Source organism: Hylobates moloch, unplaced genomic scaffold, assembly GCF_009828535.3.
Source record: "Hylobates moloch isolate HMO894 unplaced genomic scaffold, HMol_V3 SCAFFOLD_24, whole genome shotgun sequence".
In the NCBI taxonomy this organism is placed as follows: domain Eukaryota; kingdom Metazoa; phylum Chordata; class Mammalia; order Primates; family Hylobatidae; genus Hylobates; species Hylobates moloch.
This window is the reverse complement of record NW_026652299.1, coordinates 22,269,140-22,292,464: the sequence shown is the minus strand read 5'-3', so window position 1 is coordinate 22,292,464 and position 23,325 is coordinate 22,269,140.

Genomic DNA, 23,325 nt, shown 5'->3' with positions numbered 1-23,325 from the left:
AAAATAATTATATTTAATGCTGCATGGTATAGTATTTTAATTATGCAGTAAAGGAAATACAATACTTTATTAAAAAGTCAAAGAATAACAGCATCACGCACGTCCATGTGAAGAGACCACCAAACACACTTTGTGTGAGCAATAAAGCTTTTTAATCACCTGGGTGCAGGCGGGCTGAGTCCGAAAAAGGAGTCAGCAAAGGGAGATGAAGTGGGCAGTTTTAGAGGATTTGGGTAGGTAGTGGAAAATTACAGTCAAAGGGGTTTGTCCTCTGGTGGGCAGGGGAGGGGGTCACAAGGTGCTCAGTGGAGGAGCTTCTGAGACTCACTGTCCAGGAGAAGGAATTTGACAAGGTAATGTCATCAGTTAAGGCAGGAACTGGCCATTTTCACTTCTTTTGTGGTTCTTCAGTTGCCTCAGGCCATCTGGATGTATACGTGCAGGCTTGGGCTCAGAGACCTGACAAACAGGTGCTGGCGAGGTTGAGAAACACATGAATTAAAAGGCACTTTCATAGAAGGAGTTGTGAAGTCTGCCACTAATGCAAATCTGAAGTTATTTGTGACAACAAGGCAGGCAGGAGGAAAAGTATTTGTATGGTAAATGGAGCTGAAAGACTCAAGGACAGTGCTGATTCTGTCACTAGCAGATGCTGTGAAACTAGGGGAAAAAAATAATAGTTTCTCACCAAGGTTTTAAAAGAGATGAAATGTAAGCTATGGATAAATGTTTTCAAATATGCTTCCACAAAAAACGACCCATTTACATTCTCACCATTGTCTGAGAATTACCATTTAACTGTACCAATTATAAATGTACCTGAACAAGTTTCCTTGCTTTGAAGTTTGTCCTGAGTGAAATTAAAATATCTACTATAGCTTTCTTTTGATTATTATTAGCATAGTTTATTACTCTCTATCCATTTACTTTTGATCTATATGTGTGTTTATATTTAAAGTGGGTTTCTTCTAGGCAACATATAGTTGGATCTTGTTTTTGGACATTAGACATCTCTGAAAATCTGTCTTTTTATTGGTATATTTAGACCATTGACATTCAAAGTGATTATTGATATAGAATTAATAGCTATCATATTTGTTTCTTTTTCCTATTTGTTTCCCTTGTTCTTTCTTCCTGTTTTTGTCTTTCACTGTTTTTATGCTTGTTGTGATTTTAATTCAGGATTTTACATGATTCAATTTTCTCTTCTTTTTTACTATAACAATTTTACTACTTCTTTATTTTTAATTTTTTACTGTCTGTCCTAATGTTCACAATATGCATTTACAACAAATCGCAGTCCACTTTCAACTAACACTATACCATAGGTCAAAGGTTGTTCAAATACCTTATAATGACAAAATAATTCCAATCCCTGCCATCCCTACCATGGTCAGCAAATCTAATATATTTTTGCTATTAATTTTTTGAATGAACTATTACCTGTTATATCAATTAAGAATAAGAAAGATAAAAATTGTTATTTTACATCCACTTATTTCTTCTTTGATGTCCTTCTTTCCTTACATAGAGCTGAGTTTCTGACCTACATAATTTTCTTTAACTCGAAAAAACTTCTTTTAACTTTTTGTACAAAGCAGGTCTACTGATGAGAAATTCATTCATGTTTTGGCTGTCTTTGAAAGTCTGTATTTCTTCTGTACTTTTGAAAAACAACTTTTCAGGGTACAGAATTCTAGGTCAGTGGTTTTATTTTCTCCGAATGTTTTAAATATTTCACTCCACTTTCTTCTTGCTTGCATGATTTTTGAGAAGTTGGATATCATTCTAATTTTTGCTCCCCTATAGTTAAGGTGTTTCCCCTCCGCCCACCACCACACCCACCCCCAGCCTCTTTCCTGACTTTTTCTTCATCTTTAATTTTCTGTAGTTTGAAAATGATGTTCCCAGGTGTAGTTTTTCTGCTATTTGTCTTGAGTGGTGTTCTCTGAGCTCGGGGTCTGATATTCATTTGGAGATAATGCTCAGTCATTATTGTTTTAAATATCCTTCCTGTTTCTTTCTCCCTTTGTTCTCCTTCTATATTCCTATTTTGTGTATGTTATACCTTTTATCATTGTCCCACATTTCTTGAATATTTGGCTCTGTATTTTTTTCTGGTTTTTTTTTTGTCTTTTATTTATTTTCTCTTCAGTTTTGGAGGTTTCTACTGAGGTATCTTCAAGCTCAGATATTAGTTTCTCGGCTATATCCAGTCTAATAAGAAAGCTCCTAAAATAATTTTTTCATTTCTTTACAGTATTTTTTTATCTCTAGTATTTCTCTTTGGTTCTTTCTTAGAATTTCATCTCTCTGCTTACTTTGTCTATCTGTTTTTACATGCTGTTCGCATTATCCATTACAGACCTTAGCATGTTAATCATAGTTGTTTTCAATTTCTTCTCTGGTAATTCTGGCATCCCTGCCATATCTGAATCTAGTTTTGAAGGTTGCTCTGTTTCTTCAAACTGTGTTTCTTGCCTTTTAGTATATGTCTTTGTCCATTTTGTGTTGATAAAAAGAACCTGAGAGAGGCTAATTTGTAAAGAAAAGATGTTTATTTGGCTCATGATTCTGCAGGCTGTACCAGTAGCACAGCACCAGCATCTACTTGTGGTGAGGGCATAAGGCTGCTACCGCTCATGAAAGGAGGCAAAAAGGTGCTGGTGTGTACAGAGATCACATGGCATAAGGTAAAGCCAAAAAGAAAGGGAAGAGGTGCTAGGATTTTTAACAACCAGCTCTCACAGGAACTAATAGAGTATACTCACTCACCCCAAGGGACAGCATTAATCTATTCATAAGGGATCCAGCCCCATGACCCAGACATTGTCCATTAGGCCCCACATTTCAAAACTACCACACGGGGTTTAAATGTCAACATGAAATTTGGTGAGGACAGATATCCAAACTATAGCAGTATGTCTTGTAACTTTTTCTTTAGCCAGACACGATGTACTAGGCAAAATAAACTGTTCTAAATAAACTTTTAGTAATGTGGTGATAGGTTGTGGGGGAAGGGGAAATGTCCTATTGTCTTATAAGTGACTTTCAGTCTTTTAGTGAGCCTGTAAGCCTGGACTGTGAATTTCCAACTTGCTTCTCAGGACTCCTCCCCTGCTTTGGCTGGATTGTAGGCCTAGAGCGGGCTAGAGCTGGATGTTTCCCATCCCCTAGGAAGGTTATGCTCTGATAAAACCCCAGCAGGTTAGGCTCACGAAACAGTTGCTCCTGAAGGCAGACCTAGTTAAAAAGAACAAAATGGTCTGTTGTATTTTAAAATGGTCCCTTTACCCGTCCTTTTGCTGGAAGCGTAAGGGAAAATTTTTCTCTCATATTCACTGTGAGAACATGGTCTAGCTCGTAGAGGTAAAATTCGCACAAACATGGAGGCCCTTCTATGACCGTTTACCCTGCAATCTTTATCTCTCAAGCTTGTCCACACTGAGCCTCTTGCAATTCAATTACAGTTCAATTTTTTTCTACCCCAGCGTTGGTTCCTACAAAGGTTGCTGCCTGTGAATTTTTGCTCTGGTAAATTGTGATTCTCTGTACTGTTTGTCTGTCTCTTCAATGTTGTGGACAGCAGTTTGCTCTGTGACTTCACAATATCCACAAAATATCCACACAAAATGTGGATATTTTAGTTTGTTCTGCTTTTTGCTTGTTGTTAGGATGGAGTGGCAACTGCCTAGATTTTTACATGTCAGACAGGATACTGGAAAGCTTAAAGCTATTTTAAAATCTCAAAACCATGTCATCATCATTTCTATTATATTTAATATGTCCCAATGTTTATAATATTCCTTACTTTGGTACCTTACTGTGATTTTTAAATACTTACAGACCCAAAATATGTACAATAAATTCTCAAGCTGAAAGTGATTACTGGTTCTGCATCATCAACCAATTGATATTTTTGTCGGATCATTAGACCTAGCTGATTCCCCAAAGGCAATTACAACCAGTTTGGCATAATTTGTTACATCAACCATTGACATAACAAAGTTTATGCATGAAAACAAAGGTGTTACTTCAAGCTTTGTTTAAATGTATAAACTTTACTTGTTACATCAGAAATTTGGTCTATTTTTTCATATAAATTCTGTTTTTAACTTAATTTTTCATTACAAACTATGCACACTCTGATTTTTCTTAGTATTATATAATTCAATAAGTCATCTGTTCTGAAAGATTATTAAAAAGATAAGGTGTTTATCTGTATCTAATTCCAATTAATAGTTCCTACAAAGGTTTTCTCACACCAGATGAAAGATAGATGCTACATGGTAAAATCCTCTCTTTAGAACATGTAGGTGATTCATCTACCTGGAATACAGTGTTGAACTTTCTTGCTGCTCATATATTGCAAATGACTTTGGAGCTGGATTTTCCCTCCTATTCTTGGTATGATCACGAACACCTCTAGGATTATTTGCATAAGCAACAACCCCTTCCCCCGAATTCTCATCCATCATTCTCTCCTAACTCTGTTAGAAGCAAATATATCTTAGTAGTTTATAAACAAACATACAGTTAATAAAAAAATTCATGCATAAACATTAACACTTCCTTACTTTTATATTGTAATTAATATCATGCATCTTATGTTAATTTTTCACTTTCAGATTTTACTATGAAATCATGACCTTTTAAGAACTGGATTTATTTTTATTTGTGTTAATTATGAGTTGTTTATGTCATTATTAATTTTAAATTGTAACAATTTAGACAGTGTAAGTTCTTTTAATATAGTTCTTTTGTGAGGTTTTTTGGGTAATATTACTGAACCCCTTCCAGACATGTTTGACAGAATCAGCATTCTGGCAATAATAATATGTTCTAAGTCCATATTAAAGTTTTTCCTTCACCAATCACCTTCCAAGGAGGATAGCCATTTCTTCAAGAGAACACATTGGACAGCAAAATCTCAGGAAAAAAATTAGTATCAGTGTTGAAAAAAAAATGCTGTGCTTATCTGGCATTTTCATTGATATTTCCAGTTTAATATATTGGAGATTTAACTATTTTGTCAGACACAATTTTATTAGTCACTAAGATGTTCTATGATGCTGAAAAGCTGAAGTGAGTGTAGCATGGAGAATCAGTATACTGATTTTGGGCCTGAGGTTCTTCTTTAACTTGATTTGTATTGCTTACTGGATAAATATACTCCAATGCCAAGAGTCATTAATCATAACTAAGAGGAAGATAAACATTTGCCTACTGAACTTGTCTCATTGAGGGAGGCAAGAGGTCACTGGGATAATATAGTAGGATTAGAGGGACATGAACCAATAGTAGTGAGAACATTGATACGGGGCAGGGCCTTGACTAAGTAGCTAGATAAATAGATCACGAATTATGTGATCTCTACTCAGCATAATCAGTCTCTAAAAGTTCCTATTCCTGTGTTTCGGATTTCCTAACATACCTGGTTCACTTTCTTTTATTCATATAGGCAAAGAAAACAATTATTTTCTAAGCTGAAATAGGTATTTTCAAAGAGGACTCCACAGAATGTTAATACTAATTCTGTAGGATTAATAATAAAAAAGAGAAACAATGTCTCATTCCTAAATAATTCTGCTATATTGAGTTTAAAATTAGCTTATTTCTTAATTGCAGAATTGCTCAGAGCCTTTAGTATCCTTATGTAGACAGTAAGACCCACAGTATTTAATATAATATTTGACCATTCAAACCTCTTTTTAAGAAACACTGAAAATTTTGAACATATCACTTGGATAATAGTTACCTAGAGGAATCATTGAGAATATAAACAATATTTAAAGTCTGGTTTAGAATAAAATATATAAATAATTGTTAGACTATTTATCCATGAAAAATAAGTGCACTTTCACACATAATTATTAACAAGCAGAAAAAAAAAATTAACAAAATGAGTTTGTAATTAGTCATATGATGCATTGGCGTTGGATATTTGCCTTTACCTTTGAGGAGAGAAATTTGAGGCAAATATGTGGTATATGTAGATAAACTTGAGACAGTGGCCAATTATTTTTGGATATTCGGATGAAGAATAGCCCTGAAAAGCTTTTACATACATTGGTTCATTTTACTCAGTTTATTTTTACTTTAGAAAGAATCACTGAGTTTGCTTTACTAAACCGATTTACATGAGACTGGCAAACCTCTTAGTCTCCTATGGCTTTGTTCACCTTTTAAAATGAACAGTCAGTAATTTTTAGAGAATTATTTGGGTTCTTATTGGTGATTAGTGCATAAAAGCTCTTCATTATGATGCATGCATAGGCCTTCAATAAAGTTGATAAAATTGGATAGAATGAGACAGGTTATGGGGTGTAATTGCTGCTACTTTTATATATACAGAACTGTGGAATTCCTTACTCTCTTTTATTAATCTTTTACTTTGGGCTGATTGTGGATAGAATTTCAAAGTATTAATAACTAATTGAATTTTTTTTTGCTAATGTGCTGTGTTACTTCATCAACCTCAGAATGTTCCTTCTCAACCCATTCACAGATCTATGATAGGCCTTAGACATAATAAATTCCTTATATTCCTCATCAAAACTCTCAATTCTTTCAGTTAGGAGCCATAGGGGAAAAAAGTGTTTCAACCTTTTTCTTTCATTGTTGGAAGAATATATGGTAGTTTGAAGGATTAAATTCAAAAGTTGATTTCTAGGGATGAATATTTGGACATTTGTTTCCAAAAGTGTTCAAAAGGTGCCATGAACTATGAATGTGTGATTTCCTAACATGTAAATGTGCCTTCCCAAGACTGGAATATTTTACATTTTGGTAACGTAAAAGAAAGGGATGCCTTTCTTAAAAAACAAAAAAAAATACAGGTCTCACTTTGTTGCCCAAACTAGAGTGTAGTGGTGTAATCATAGCTCACTGCAGCCTCAAACTCTTGGGCTCCAGGGATCCTCCCACCTCAACCTCCTGAGTAGCTAAGACTACAGGTGCATGCCACCACACACAGATAATTTTTAAAATATTTTGTAGAGATAGGGTCTTGCTTTGTTGCTCAGGCTGGTCTCAAACTCCTGGCTTCAAACAATACTGCCACCTCAGCCTCTCAAAGTGCTGGAACAACAGGCATGAGCCACCATGCCTCGCTGAATTTCAAGTCAGTCTCTACTATGTTTGTGTTTATATAATGCTTGCCAAGTTCTGTAGGATACTGTACTTTTGGGAGACATAGAAAATATTGCGCGAGAAATTATCTATATCTTCAAACAATTTACATTATTTTTAGTAATATTATGTCCATATCTGAAATAATTACTTATAACCAGCATAATTCAGTATCTCTACATGTGCTCTAGGAATAAAGTTGCAAACTCTGTGCCAACAGAATATACCAGTTATATCTCCTGTATTTGGATATCAGTTTTTGAATATTAGGTGTTCTCACATTCTACCTAATCAGTACTTTACTATATGTTCCTATTCATGGATCATTACTCTCAAAGACATAAAACAAAAACAAGATAAGAACTTCCTTTTGCATCCAGCTGCAATGGTTCATTGCTTCCTTAAACAAGAGTTTTTCTCACCAGCAAAGAAATAATGTGCCCTTGTAGTATTCTGAGAAGGGTAGCTTTTAAAATATTCAGAGTTAATTCTTGGTGTTAGAAAACTGAGGCCAGACACAATGGCTCACACCCGTAATCCCGGCACTTTGGGAGGCCGAGGCTGGCAGATCACCTGAGGTCAGGAGTTCAAGACCAGCCTGCCCAACGTGGCAAAACCTTGTCTCTACTAAAAACATAAAAATTAGCTGGGTGTTGTGGCACATGCCTGTAATCCCAGCTACTCGGGAGGCTGAGGCAGGAGAATCTCTTGAACCTGGGAGGAAGTTACAGTGAGCCTAGATCATGCCACTGCACTCGAGCCTAGGTGACAGAGCAAGACTCCATCTCAAAAAAAAAAAAAAAAAAAAGGAAAACTGGGCAGTGAGGGCATAACATACATATATACGTGTATATATATATATGTATGTGTATATATATGTACGTGTGTGTGTGTATATGTGTGTGTGTGTATATATATATATATTAGTCTAGTTAAATTACAGTAGTCAAATGTCTCATAAGCTTGAAAATAGGAATAAATGTTGTACTTACCAACTGGGACTCTTGTAGAATTAAGCAGAGAAAAGATAATCTATAGGTGCAAACTTTTGACCAACACAATATCTGGATAAAGTTTTCCTCCTTTCAGTGTGAAGGCACGAACAAATAAAAAAACTACCGATGGGCTTTTGGAAAAAAAAATACAGGACTTATGGTTCAGCATAGCTGATAAAATAACTGCACATATCTTCTCTTTTTACCAAAATATTATAAAAATGGCAGCAAAAGAATAAAAAGGCACAAGCACATCAATCAAAGAGAAGAACACTACTAGGCAGTCTACTCCCAAATTTGGACTCTGACCCACAGAAACTGAGACAATGTTTGCTGCTTTAAGCTACTAAGGTTTGGAATAATTTGTTAGGCAGTAGTAGACAACCAGAGATGAGTAAACTTTTGAGAAAAGCAACTAATATGACAAAGAGAGGTACGAGATGCAAATAGAAAGGAGGAACACTGAGAAAATAGAAATAATCTAGTAGTAAAAAATGCAAATGACATGGATAATATTATCAGAGATATACAAAAATTCCAACCTCATATGCCAGGCAGGTTGAATCACCTACCCTCTATTTGGATAGAAAGCAAAAGAAAGCTATTAACAAGCAATATTCAGAAAATTAAAAGAGGCTTTCAAAAACAAACAAACAAACAAAAAAAAATAAGATAGAGAAAAAACAAGCAAAAAAAAAGCTGTAGGATAAAGTTGAAGAAATACCCCAGAGATCTAGGACCCATAAATTAAAAATAGGAGGAGAAAAACATGGAACATTTAATATAAGAGTTCCAACTAAAGGATATTTATAAGAAAATGAAAGAGAGAAATCATCAATAAAATATCACAAGAAATTTTCCCAGAACTGGAAAATCAGCACTAATTCTTTTGTGTTTTCTAATTGGAAAAGAAGGAAAAAGAGGCTGAGAAAGAGGAAAACATGAAAACTCCACAGCAAAGAATATCATCATAGAATTTCAGAACTCTGGTGCCAAAAAATTAAAAGCATAAAATGTTCAATAGGAAGAAAATTGGTCTCACATAAAGTAGTGATGCAGTGTTGTGTATGGTATCAATCTTTTACATAGCAACCCTGGAGCTATGGAACAATAGACTAATACCTGGACTATCAATTAATTGTAAGAGTAGAATAACTCTAACGTTTTGCCTACCAAATATCTTTCTCAAGATGTTTTTAATCAACAAATTGAAATGCAAGCGAAGCAGGAAATAAGAGTTCAACCATAAGAGAGAAATAAAAGGAATGTCCAGGTCCCAGCAAAAGGATTAAGAATGACAGGCATTTTTTTTGTTCTGTTTTGTTTTTTGTTTTTTTTCAAGATGGCAAATTAGAAGCTTTTAGCGTGTGCCTCGGCCACTTGGAAACAGCAAGATACTGCATGAAGATCAGCTCTGTGAGCTTTAATTCAAAAACAGGAATCCACTGGAATTGTGAAGGACACACGGTATCTCAGGGAGGAGAGTGTGGGTAAACAGCCCCGTGATGGCATCCAGCTGATAAAAATAAGTGAAGCTCCAGTATGTGAAAGAGTCAGAGAGCCTCCCTCTGTGATTCACCTTTCCACTGGGGATCCAAGACACCGAGGCTAAGGGATGGCATTTTATTTCTCCAAATCCTTGTAGCTTGGGAGAGGTTTGGAGATGCTGTGACTGAAAGGCACTGGGAAAAGCTTCAGGCATTTTCCCAGGTTCAGAACTGACAGCAGGAAGCTGTTTCTAACCTGGGAGCATGCAAAGTCAGCTATTCCTGGGCAACCTGGCAACGTGGATATGCAGGCATTTTTGTCTTGGGCCAGTGATTGGAGCTACTGGCTCTGGAGCAGGGTAGAAGTTTTCACAGCTAGAACTGAGGAAAGTGCCTCAGCAGCAGGCCTGGGGTGGAAGAAATGCTGCTACAGAACCAGTTTCGCCTGGGTGATGGTAGTTGCAGCCAAGGTCAGCTTGGCAATCTAAAGCCAGTTTGCCTGTGTTGTTGCTGAGTGCACTAGCCTGCTCCCCTGAGGTCATGGTTTAGCAGGGCCCTCTCTGCTTCACCCAAAGGTAAAAATTCAGACATTTGGATCACCCACTTGCCTGGACCAGCAGTCTAAGCCACACTACCCTACATGGACGTAGATCGTGATGCAGCAGATCCTCCTATACTCCACGCCCAGGCAGATTACCAAGTTTTTGGAGCACCCCATTGCCTGGATCAGCACCTGAGTCAACCCATCCATTATGGACATAGATTGTGGTGTAGCATGTCCCTCTCCACTCCACATCCAGGCAGATTCACCAGATTTTTGGAACACCTCCTTGCCTGGATCAGTAGCCTAAGTCACCTCACCCTTCCTATTCAGAGATCCTCATTTAATGGGGCCCTCTTCACTTCCCACATAGGCATATCTCCAGGCATTTAGAGCACTGATTTGCATGGACTAGCAGTCTGAGTTGCCACCCATCCCTGCCTATGCAGAGATCCTGGTGCAGGGGTTTCTCTCTGCTCAATGCCTGAGCAGATCTCCCAGCATTTGGCACCTATTCTCCTGGATTAGAAGTTTAGGCTGCCCGTATCCCCATGTAGAGAACTTGGGGCCAAGGAGGTTTCCCATCTTCACGCCCAGGCACACTTCTGGGTCTTTGATGGCTGCCCACTGGATTCTTCCTGGTGCTGGTGCTTGTATCTGCCACTGGGGGATCTGTAGGCAAACCTGCACAGTCCAGTCCCACTCATGTGGCCCTCTTGGGGCTGACCATGAGCTCAAACTACTGTGTACTCCATAAATCAGACAATTGCCTGAGGCAACAGAGAATCTCTCCCAGTAAACAAAGATCAAGTGTATACCCATCCTCTTGGCCTGAAGTTGGCTTTTACCCAAAGATGCCATCTACTGGTTTGTAGGTCAAACTGCACAGCCCAATATAAAACCTACTAAAGGAAGTGCATAGGGCTATAAAAGCAAAGGCAAAAGGTCCTACCCAACATTCTCTATAGTCACAAATCCTATGGAAAGGGGGAAAGAGAAAGCAAAAGAAAACAAAACAATACTATAGAGAAAGAAAGAAAAAGAAAAATTCCTATGACATGAAAATAATTTCAAAAAATAGAAGTGCCAGCATTTCCAGATAAGAAGGAACCAGTGCAAACAGTCTGCCACCATGAAAAATATGAATGCAGTGACATCACTAAAATAACACACTAGCTCTCCAGCAATAATTCCTAGCCAAAATGGAAATGCAGAAATGATTTTGATTAGGAAATAATTCCTAACCAAAATGGAAATGCAGATCCAGATAAAGAACTCAGAGCAGGGATTTCAGGGAAGCTCAATGAGATCCAGTACAAGGTTGAGAATCAACACTATGAAACTTCTAAATTGATCCAGGAAATGAAGGATGAGATTAACATTTCAAAAAGAAATCAAGTAAAGCTTCTGGAATGGAAAAACTCACTTAAGGAATTTTAAAATATAATTGAAAGTTTTATCAACATACTGGATCAAGAAGAGAAATAATTTCAGAGCTTGAAGACCAGTTTTTCAAACTAACCCAGTCACACAAAAATAAAAAATATTTTTAATGAACAAAATCTTAAAGAAATATGGGAATATGCAAAGTGACCAAACCTACAATTTTTGGCATTCTTGAGAGAGAAAGAAAAAAAAGTAAAAAAAAGAAAAAAAAACCTGAAAAATATATTTGTGAGAATAATTCAAAAATATTTCTCTAATCTTGTTAGAGATAGACATACAGATATAAGAAATCCAGAGAGCAACAGTGAGATACTATATAAAACGAGCATCACCTAGGCATATAGTTACCAGACTTTCCAAGGTCCACACTGAAGAAAAAAATCTTAAAGGCAGGTAGAGAAAAAAGTTAGATCTGTACCAAGGGAACCCCGTCAGGCTAACAGAGAACTTCTTAGCAGAAACTTTACTGGCCAGGAGAAGTTGGGGCCTATTTTCAGCATTTTTAAAGAAAATAAATCCCAACCAAGAATTTCATATCCCATCAAACTAAGCTTCATAAGTGAAGGAGAGGCCAGGCTCAGTGGCTCATGCTTGTAATCCCAGCACTTTGGGAGGCCAAGACCAGCAGATTGTTTGAGCTCAGGAGTTCAAGACCAGCCTGGGTAACATGGTGAAACCCCGTCTCTACTAAAAATACAAAAATTAGCCAGGCATTGTGGCACAGATCTGTAATCTCAGCTACTCAGCTGGCTGAGGCAAGAGAATCACTTGTACCCAGGAGGTAAGGCTGCAGTGAGCCAAGATCATGCCACTGCACTCCAGCCTGAGTGACAGAGCTTACTCTGGAGACCCTGTCTCCAAAAAAAAGGGGGAAAAGAAAAAAGAAAAAATAAGTGAAGGAGAAATGGAATATTTTCCAGATGTGAAAATGCTAATGGAATTTGCAATCACTTGCCCAGCCTTACAAGAGATCCTAAAGGGAGTTCTCCCCAATGGAAACAAAATAAAGATACATGCTACCATAGAAACACACTTAAGTGCATATCCCACAGACCCTGTAAAGCAACAACACAATAGAAACTACAAAGCAACCAGCAAACAACCTCATTATAGGATTATAACCTCACATATACATATTAACCTTGAATGTAAATAATCTAAATACCCCACTTAAAAGTCACAGAGTTGCATGTTGGATTAAAATACAAGAAGAGGGCCAGGTGCGGAGGCTCACGCCTGTATTCCCAACACTTTGGGAGGCCAAGGCAGGTGGATCATGAGGTCAGGAGATTGAGACCATCCTGGCTAACACAGTGAAACCACATATCTACTGAAAATACAAAAAAAATGGCCGGGTGTGGTGGCAAGCGCCTGTAGTCCCAGCTACCCAGGAGGCTGAGGCAGGAGAATGGCGTGAACCTGGGAGGCGGAGCTTGCAGTGAGCCGAGATCACGCCACTGCACTTCAGCCTGGGCGACAGAGCAAGACTCTGTCTAAAAAAACAAACAAAAAACAACAGCAAAAAAACAAGACCAGTTGATCTGCTGTCTTCAAGAGACTTACTTCACATGTAATAGCATCCATAGGCTCAACATAAAGGGTTGGAGAAAGATTTCTCACACAAATGGAAATCAAAAAAGAACAGGGATTGCTATTCTTATATCAGAAAAAAACAGACCTTAAACCAGTAACAGTAATGAAGGGCAAAGAAGGGCATTACAATATGGTAACGGGTTCAGTTCAACAAGAAAACTTAACTATTCTTAGTATATATACATTCAACATTGGAGCACCCAGATTCATAAAACAAGTACTTTGAGGCCAACAAAAAGACCTAAACAGTCACACAGTTAAATGGGGAGACTTCAACACTCCACTAAAAGCATTAGACAAATCACTGAGGCAAAAAACTAACAAAGAAATTCTGGACTTAAATTTGACACTTGCCTAATTGAACTGATATGTACAAAACACTCTACTCATCAGCCATGGAATTTACATTCTTCTCATCTGCACAGGGAACACATTTCAAGAATAACAACATGGTTGGCCATAAAGCAAGTCTCAATAAATTATAAAAAATCAAAATCATACCAATCATAGCTTCAGAACAGTGGAAGAAAAATAGAAATCAATAACAAGAAGATCACTCAAAACTACCAATTACATGGAAATTAAACAACTTGCTCCTGTGTGATTTGGGGGTAAACAACAAAAATAAGGCAAAAATATAAAATTCTTTGAAATAAAAATAGAGACAAAATATACCAAAATCTCTAGGATGCAGCAAAAGCAGTGTTAAGAGGAAAGTTTCTAGCACTAAACATCTACCTCAAAAAGTCAGAAAGATCTCAAATTAACAATTTTAAATCACATCTAGAGGAACTATAAAAATAAGAAAAAACCTAATTTCAAAGCTAGCAGAAGAAATAAATAAGAGCGGAACTAAAAGAAATTTATACCATAGATCTATACAAAGAATCAGTGAAACCAAAAGTTAGTTATTCAAAAGGATAAACAGGATTGATAGATTAAAAGTTAGATTAACAAATTAAAAAGAGAGAGAATCCAAATAAGCACAATTAAAAATAATGAAGGTGACATTACAACTGATTCCACAGAAATATAAAACATCCTCAAAGACTATTATGAATACCTCTATGCACATCAACTAGAAAATCTAGAGGAAATGGACAAATTGCTGGAAACACACAATCTCACAAGTTTGAATGAGGAAGAAATTAAAGCTCTGAATGGATCACTATTGAGTTCTGAAATCGAATAAGTAATTAAAAATCTACCAACAAAATAAGCCCTGGATCAGATGGATTTATAGCCAAATTCTACCAGATGTTCCAAGAAGAGCTATTATCTATTCTATTGAAACTATTCCAAATATTGGAGAAGAAGAAACTCCTCCATGACTAATTCTACAAAGCCATTATCACTCTAATATCAAAATCTGGAAAAGACACAATGAAAAAAGAAAACTAAAAGCCAATACCCTTGATGAAAATATATACACAAATCCTCAACGAAATTCTAGCATACTAAACTCAGGAGCACATAAAAAGATTATTTCCTCATGATTAAATAGGCTTTATTCCTGGGTTGCAAGCCTAGTTCAAAATAAGCAAATCAATAAATGTGATTCACCACATAAACAGAATTAAAAACAAAAACCATGTGATCATCTAAATACATGTAGAAAATGCTTTCAATAAAATTAAACATCTCTTCTTAATATAAACTTTCCACAAACTAGGCAGTGAAGGAACCTGCCTCAAAGTAATAAGAGCTGTCTATGGCAAAAGCACAGGCAACATTATACTGAACAGGCAAAAGCTGCAACCATTCCCCTTGAAAACTGGAACAAGACAAGGATGCCTGCTTCCACCACTCCTATTCAACATAGTACTGGAATTCCTAGCTACAGCAATCAGGCAAAATGATGAAATAAAAGCCATCCAAATAGGAAAACAAGAAGTCAAATTATCCCTATTTGTGGACAATATGATTCTATACCTATAAAACTCTAAAGACTCTGCCTAAAGCCTACTGGTACTGACACGTATCTTCAGTAAACTATCAAGATATAAAGTCGGTTGACAAAAATCGGTACATTTCCACACATTCATAACATTCAATCTGAGAGTGAAATCAAGGATGCAATTACATTTACAATAGACACCAAAAAACCCCACCTAAGAATACATCCTATCAATAAAGTGAAAGACCTCTATAAGGAGAATTACAAAACAGTGCTCAAAGAAATAATAGAATACACAATCAAATGTAAAAACATTCTATGCTCATAGATTGGAAGAATCAATGTTGTTAAAATGGACATACTGCCCAAAGCAATCTACAAATTTAATGCTATTTCTATCAAGCTACCAACGTCATTTTTCACAGAACAAGCAAAAACTATCCTAAAATTTGTATGGAACCAAAAAGGAACCTGAATTGCCAAAGCAATCCTAAGCAAAAGGAACAAAGCTTGAAGCATCATGTTACCCACCTTCCAATTATACCATAAGGCTACAGGAACCAAAATAGCATGATACCAGTACAAAAACAAACACATGTACTAGTGGAGCAGAATAGAGAAGCCAGAAATAAAGGTGCATGCCTACAACCATCTGATCTTTGAAAAACTCAATCAAAAAAAAGCAAAGAGGAAAGGAATCCCTATTCAATAAATGGTGCTGTGATAGCTGGCTAGCCATATGCAGAAGAATGAAACTAGTTATCTCCTTTCTACCATAGACAAAAATTATCTTAAGATGGATTAATTATTTAAATGAAAACCTCAAACCATAAGAATTCTAGAAGAAAACCTAGGAAACACCATTCTGGACATTAGCCCTGGAAAAAAATTGATGACTAAGTTCTCAAAAGCAATTGCAACAAAAACAAAACTTGAAAAGTGGGACCTAATTAAACTAAATAGCATCTGATTTAGTTTGATTAAAATATCAACAGAGTAAACATACAACCTACAGAATGGGAGAAATATTCAGAAATCATGCATTTGACAGAGGTTTACTATCTAGAATCTATAAAGAGCTTAAACAATTCAATAAGCAAAAAACAAACAACCCCATTAAAAACAGCCAAAAGATATGAACAGACACTTCTCAGAAGACACACAAGCAGCAAACATATTAAATAAATACTCAACATCACTAATCATCAGAGATGCAAATCAAACCACAATGAGATAGCATCTTGCATAAATTAAGTGACTATTATTAAAAAGTCAAAACCCAACCGATGCTGGAGTGGCTACCTAGAAAAGGGAACATTTATACACTGTTGGTGGGATGTAAATTAGTTCAGCTACTGTGGAAGGTGAAGATTTCTCAAAGAACTGAAAACAGAACTACAGTTTGACCCAGAAATCCCATTAATAGGTATATGTCCAGAAGAAAATACATTGTTCTGCCAACAAGACATACTTTTGTTGCAGCACTATTCACAAAAGCAATGGCTGGAATCAACCTAGGTGCTCATTAATGTGGAATGGATAAAGAAAATGTGGTACATATGCAACATGGAATCCTATGCAGCCAAAAACACAGAAGAAAATCATGTATTTTGCAGTAACCTGGGTGCAGCTGGAGGCTATTATCCTATGTAAATTAACACAGGAACAGAAAATCAAATGCTACATGTTCTTTCTCACTGATAAGTGGGTGCTAAGGATTGGGTACTCATGGACATAAAGATGGTAACCATAGAAACTGGGGACTACTAGGCAGGAGGAAAAGATGGGGGAAAAGGTTGAAAAACTAACTATTGGGTACTATGCTCAGCGACAGAATCAATTGTACCCCAAACTTCACCATCATGCAACATACCCAGTAACAAACCTGCATGTGTGCCTCCTGAATGTAAAATAAATTTGAAACTATAAAAAAAAAAGAATAACAGTTATAGAAACGTGAATGAAAACCTGTAACAACATGTTGGAAACTGAATTCAAACAGAAAATAATATGACAAAGAACAAGATATACAAATAAAATATTCAAAATTTTTTGGAGGAAACATTAAACAATTTATGAAAAACAAACATGTAAAGGTTTTGAAAAAAAAGTAAATTTAAACATAGTATACTCTATGGCTGAGGAATGATACAATTATGCATTTGGATAATGGGAGGGGATTAATAGATGTGTTTCTTTTTTTTGAGAGGAAGTGAATAATCTATTCAATACATATTTTTAATAATTGGACACTGTAATGGTTAAACGTGTGTGCCTACTTGACTGGATCAGGAGTGCCCAGACATTTGATTAAACATTATCTGGGTGCATCTGTTTCTAGCCTTGGAGGCTTCTTAAAACTGCAGAGTTAAAACAACAAACAAACAAACAACAAATTTTTGTGACTTATTGTTATGACCAAGTGTCTGAATTCTTGGCAATAACTGTGGCTTGACAGTTCAGTGATTCTAATATTAAGCTGGGTGTTAGAACCACTGCAGTAGGTAAGTCCATCAAAAGCAGGCAGACTGGTAAAGACTTACAAATGAGCCTTGGCAAGAAATCCAGTCATTACCTATTATTTCATGTGTTTCCTGTCTGAAAATCACCAGTTGGTTAGGCAATTTTGTGCCTATGTTATTTATGGTTTTTTGGGGTTTTTTTTTTGTTTGTTTGTTTGTTTTAGCAAGCAACAGAAAACAATTCTTATTTAACTAAAACAAGAAAGGGGCAAGGTTACTTGAAGGATGAGGCATGACTCTAATAAAGAAAAGAAATATAGCCAAACCTGAAAGACCCCATTAGTCTTCCGAACCAGGATAGCAGACAAGGCCTTTCAGGTTTACTATTATTGGGATAAATCAGTTCCAACCATTTTGTTATTCTTATCATTCTTCTCAAGATTCAAATTCCCAAAAAGGAGAGGCTGACTGGCCAAGTGGATCACCTGCTTTTTTTTTTTTTTTTTTTTAAAAAGGGAGAGTAAAGACAGTACAATGAGCAAAGGGTAGTTTTCCAAAGGAAGGAAAAAATGGGATTTCATTACTACTGAAGAGGAAATAGATGATAAACAGTCAGAAGTCATAGATATTCAGTGAAAACTCCACTTTTCTTTCACACACCCTCATATTACTGTGAGCACAATGGAACAATAATCCTTTATAAAAATTTCCAATATATAAAAGATCAAATTTATGTATCATCAGATGATAATTATATCCACTAGCAATGGTCTTCCTACATGATTCCCTTAATGAACAATCTTCCTCATTGTATTATAATATCACTCTATCAACAAATATGGCTTCACAAACATTTTTCAGTTGTCCGTCATCACAATAGAAAGGAGTATATACCTCTACTGTGCTTGGGAGCTTCAGGATCTTTAAAGATCTTTAAAGATCTCTTTTATCTTCATTAGTATTATATTATGTTACTCTGTTAAATACAGTTCAGTGAAAACATAAGTTAACAATGGGATTGGTTATTTAGAAAAGTTGCTAAAGCTTAAGAGAAACTAAGCTAGCCAAGGAGAGGCCTAGGGTTCTCCCAACTTAATGCTTATTATTGGTAGCAGAGGTCCTTTTGGAAAGGCATTATTTAAAAATTATGTACTTTGTCTTTTCTACATCTCCTTCAAAACACCTTATTGCCACTGCTGAGTACTTTTTATTCTTATTATTTCTTTCTTTTTTTTTTTTGTAACTTCCAGTTTTGAAGGCACTTAAGAATATTTGGAACACATTGGATGCAAATGTCTGTATGAACATGCTGATTGTCATAGCAGCTTCTATAGTTTTCTGTGTATAAACATTATGGTTTCTTCTTAGAAGATGCCTACAGAGTATAAATATTCACATAAAATATATTAGAACATGTATGGTGATATTTATTAAGAAAGAAACAGATTATAGTCATCTTCCAGAAAGACAAAAAGCTTGACTTAATCTTCCAAGAAGACATAGATCTCAGATCAGATGAGAAATCTTTTAGTAAATCAAGCTAAAATAGCTCTTTGTAACAGCACAGTGTCTCTGTGGTAGATAAATGTTTCATTTACTCAAAATGAGGTTTTTTGAAAATAAAAAAGGCTTCCTCTAGAAGATTAATTTATTTAACTTGGGCAGATCAAGTGAGGAAAGGAATATGAACATACATTGCTGTAAACAAGAGAGCTCTCAAAATGCTTTCCCAAATGTCTAATTTGACCCTTCTCATAGATCTTTAAAGTAAACAAAGGGATAATATCTGACAATTAATAAATTAAGGATAGAGAAGACCTCCAATTCTATGCTACAGATAGTTCTTATGATGGGGTAACATACCAATAAACCAATTGTAAGTTGAAAATATCATATGCCAAAAATGTATTTAATGCACCTAACTTACCAAACACCGTTGCTTAGACTAGCTTACCTTAAATGAGCTCAGAACACTTACATTAGCCTAGAGTTGGGCAAAGTTATCTCACACAATGAGTATTTTATAATAAAGTGTGACTATCTCATGTAATTTATTACATACTATACTAAAGTGAAAACAGAATGGTTGTATGGGTACTTGTACAGATTCGACTGAATGTGTGTATCACTTTCACATTATTGTAAAGTTGAAAAATCCTAAGTGAAACCATCATAACTCATGGACCACATGTAGTTTGAAATTATCTACTCACTGAGCGTGATCAACGGTGCTGTATAAAATGTAAAAGCGTACCCTGAGAGCTTACGAGATAGTGAAGCATTCCTGAAACAAGATCCAGGGTAAAAGGGAAATTCAAAGAAGTCAGTCTGAGAAACTTTTTCCTTGGAGATTAATTAATCGAGTAAAGGAAGTTCAATGGCTGGGACATATATCCAAGCAATTGACAGCCTTGTGTTGCTTGGATGATAAAATGTATGTTGAATTGGTGAAAGGTACATCCTGGGATTAAAGATTAGTTGGAAATAGTTCAGCCTTTCCAGAGACTGTAAAGCAATTCAAATAATTTTAAAACCTAAAATTGGATTAATTTATTTCAGATTGTTAGTGTCTCCAGGCACTTTGCCAGAGAAAAAGTAAATTTTCTTTTCTGCAAAGAATTGCTACAAAAAATTGTAAACTAAATGTCTGATACACAATGCAAAATAACAAGTTATGATAAGAGGAATGAAAACATGATAGAAAATCAGTAGAAACAAATTAAAAGTAAAAAGCCAAAAAGGGTTGCATAAAAAACGTATCATGAAAAAAATGTAATTAACAAACTGAACATAATTTACATACAGAATGCTGCATCCCAAAATTGAAGAATGCTGTTTTGTAAATATGAAGCACACGTAGGACATTTACAAAAAAGTGATTAGCTAGGTTTGATTTTTCACTAAGAGAACTCACAGAACCCAGCAAAGAGTTATATTCATGGCTACAATTTATTACTGCCAAAGGGCACTGTTATAGGCTGAGCTGTGTCCCCCCACCAACCCAGAATTATATTTTGAAGCCTTAACCTCCACTACTCAGAATGTTATGGCATTTAGAGGTAGGGTCATTAAAGAGGTGCTTAAGTGAAAATGAGGCTATTAGGGCGGGCCCTAGTCCAATATGACTGATGACTTTATAAAAAACAAAAATGGTCACAAAAGAGACACTTGGGACATGTATACACAGAGAAAGAGTCACACAAGGACACAGCAAGAAGGTGGACATCTGTAAGCCAATGAGAGAGGCCTCAGGGGAAACCAGACCTGTTAACATCTTAATCTCAGGTTTCTAGTTTCCAGAACTATGAGAAAATAAATTTCTGTTGTTTAATCCACCCAGACTGTTTATTTTCTTCTGAAAGCCCTTGTAAACAAATATAGGCATCAAGAAAAATCAGCAAAGGGAAAAAGGCATATGGAGTAAAGTCCAGAGGAAACCAGATGAGAACTACCAAGAGTCCACCTGCAAGGTCCACCACTTGCCATCTGGAATGTTTACTGCAAAACTATGAGCAGGAAGTCTCCAGGTAGCAGAAGGAGACCAAACCGAAGTGTTGATCTCACATAGGAACTTTAGGTGTCATAGATGTATTCAGTTGAAACAAATTCCATCAACCATAAAAGTCTACTTTTAAAAGCTAGGAGACTTCCTTCTTCAGCTTCTGCATGGTGTTTTACCCCCTGGCTCAAGGCAAGAATTCAGGCACAGCCTAACTCTGGCCAATAAGTTGAAGCTAATATGAATGCCTTCCAGGGCTGAAGCGGTATCATGATACTTAGGATATACACACACATGAGAAACACAATCCCAGAGGGAACATGGTACCCCATAATGACAGAGTTTACAATTGTTAGGGTTCCTCCAGAGGGATAACATTAGTCAAGGCAGTAAATTTAACAGGGCCCCTGATGTGGTTTCTCACCGTGGAGCCTATCACCCTAGGATTCTCAGTTAACTTCACTCAGTTTAGTCTTTGCTTTCAGAAGGACCACCTGAGGCAGTTAGTTCTAAACAGTTCACTTGTCCCTGACACCAGTTCACCTTCCTTTCAGATGTGGAAGCATCTGTTGGTGTTCTATGTGGAAAGTGCTGGGGCTACCCCCTGCTGTCTCAGAGTCAGGTGTGATCATAGGCTCAGTGGTAGGTTAAATTCAAAATGCTCAGAGCAGCGTGGAAAGTCAACACTAGGGATTTTTTTTTTTCTTTTTCCTTGGGAGTAGAGAAAGCTTCCAGTAATAGTTTTGACAAACAAAGATTATTGCCTTTCCACTTCTCCATGCCTGCCCTGGTGCAAAGATTTTGTTTTTCCTTGTTATAAAGTCAATCTGTTCTTTTTAGCAATTATAACTTCACACTTTTTCAATTAGTTCCCAATCTCACTGAGATGTTTCATCTGGAAAACTTTCATACAAGAGGAGCAAAAGTATTTTCTTAGAAAAAAATATTTCTGTACAACTTAATCAGAAAGATGCATCATATTTAGGAACTGGCTAGGATAAAATCATGAAGTTAAAAAAAATTAGTTTACATAACTTTCCCTACCTTTTATTACAACCATTTACCTAGTGAGCATTCAATAAACAATCACACTTTTCTGGGGACGGTTGTGTTTAGTAGTAAAATTTCCTTACTGATGTGTGTGTACCAGGAGAAAGATGCAGAAAATAGACTGAAGCTATCAGTTCATCATTGCAATCTACAACTGATCTAGAAAGCTAAACAGAAGTCAACAATAGTTTGTGAGGCATCCCTCAGGAGGTCAAGATTCCCTGTGAAGGGGATTGAAGATTCCCTTTCTACCAACTTCCAGATCCTAGTCCAGATCAGAAATAGAAATACAAGCAGTGTTAGAAATATAGAGTTGACTAGGAGCTCAATTTTACATAGTCCCACCAGAGAATGAGACCTTTTGTGGGCATTTGTACATGGCACAGATGGTCCAGTCAACAACAAGGATATTATCATAGTTTATGTGCTCACAGAGGGGAATTTTAAATTTGCAACAGTCTTAGAATTTTAGTTCTATTCATGAAGCTGATGCTTGCTTTTAGTTCAACTTAGCCTATGCTGAGGCCAAAACAGCCTATAACAGAAAATACTAGATTTCAGCTTAGAGTCTTATCCAGGAAATTAGGATATATAAATTCAGATTCTTTCAAAAGCCAGCAAATTTTCTTCAGCATTGGTAAAGTTGTGATGCTATAGGGCCACACACTATGATTCACGTCTGAGTGACGAGCAAGGTTTTCTTGAGCTTTTTTGTCTTGTTAGTCTGAGTCCAAATTGACCCACTCAAAAATATGCACATTACGTTAGAAAATCATCAGCCTGTAAGGGTCAGATCACTGACTTATAAGGGCTCATTAGCAACTAAAAACTGTTTACGATGTCAGAAATGCACCTCAGTTTGGATATTGACTCTCTGTTAATGCTATCTTTCTTTATTCAGAGAGCCTAACATTAGGCAAAATCAGAGCCAAAAGCATGTGTTACAAAGACATATTTTGTTTTAAATGCTTAATGAATTTAAATTCCGGCCAACCCATCAGTGATGAAAAGCAAAGAAGTTATGTCCCACTATCACTTTCGTTTGCAGTTTTCACTGATTGTGAAGATCCCCCTAAGAATTTATGAAATTAACAAGTATATACCATTTACAACCATTTTTATTATACAAATAACCAGAAAATCCACAGCCAATTTTAAAAAATCCTTTTCTAAAGTATTGCAAATTTATTCAAACCCCTGTCAGTAAATTCCACATTTACAGGG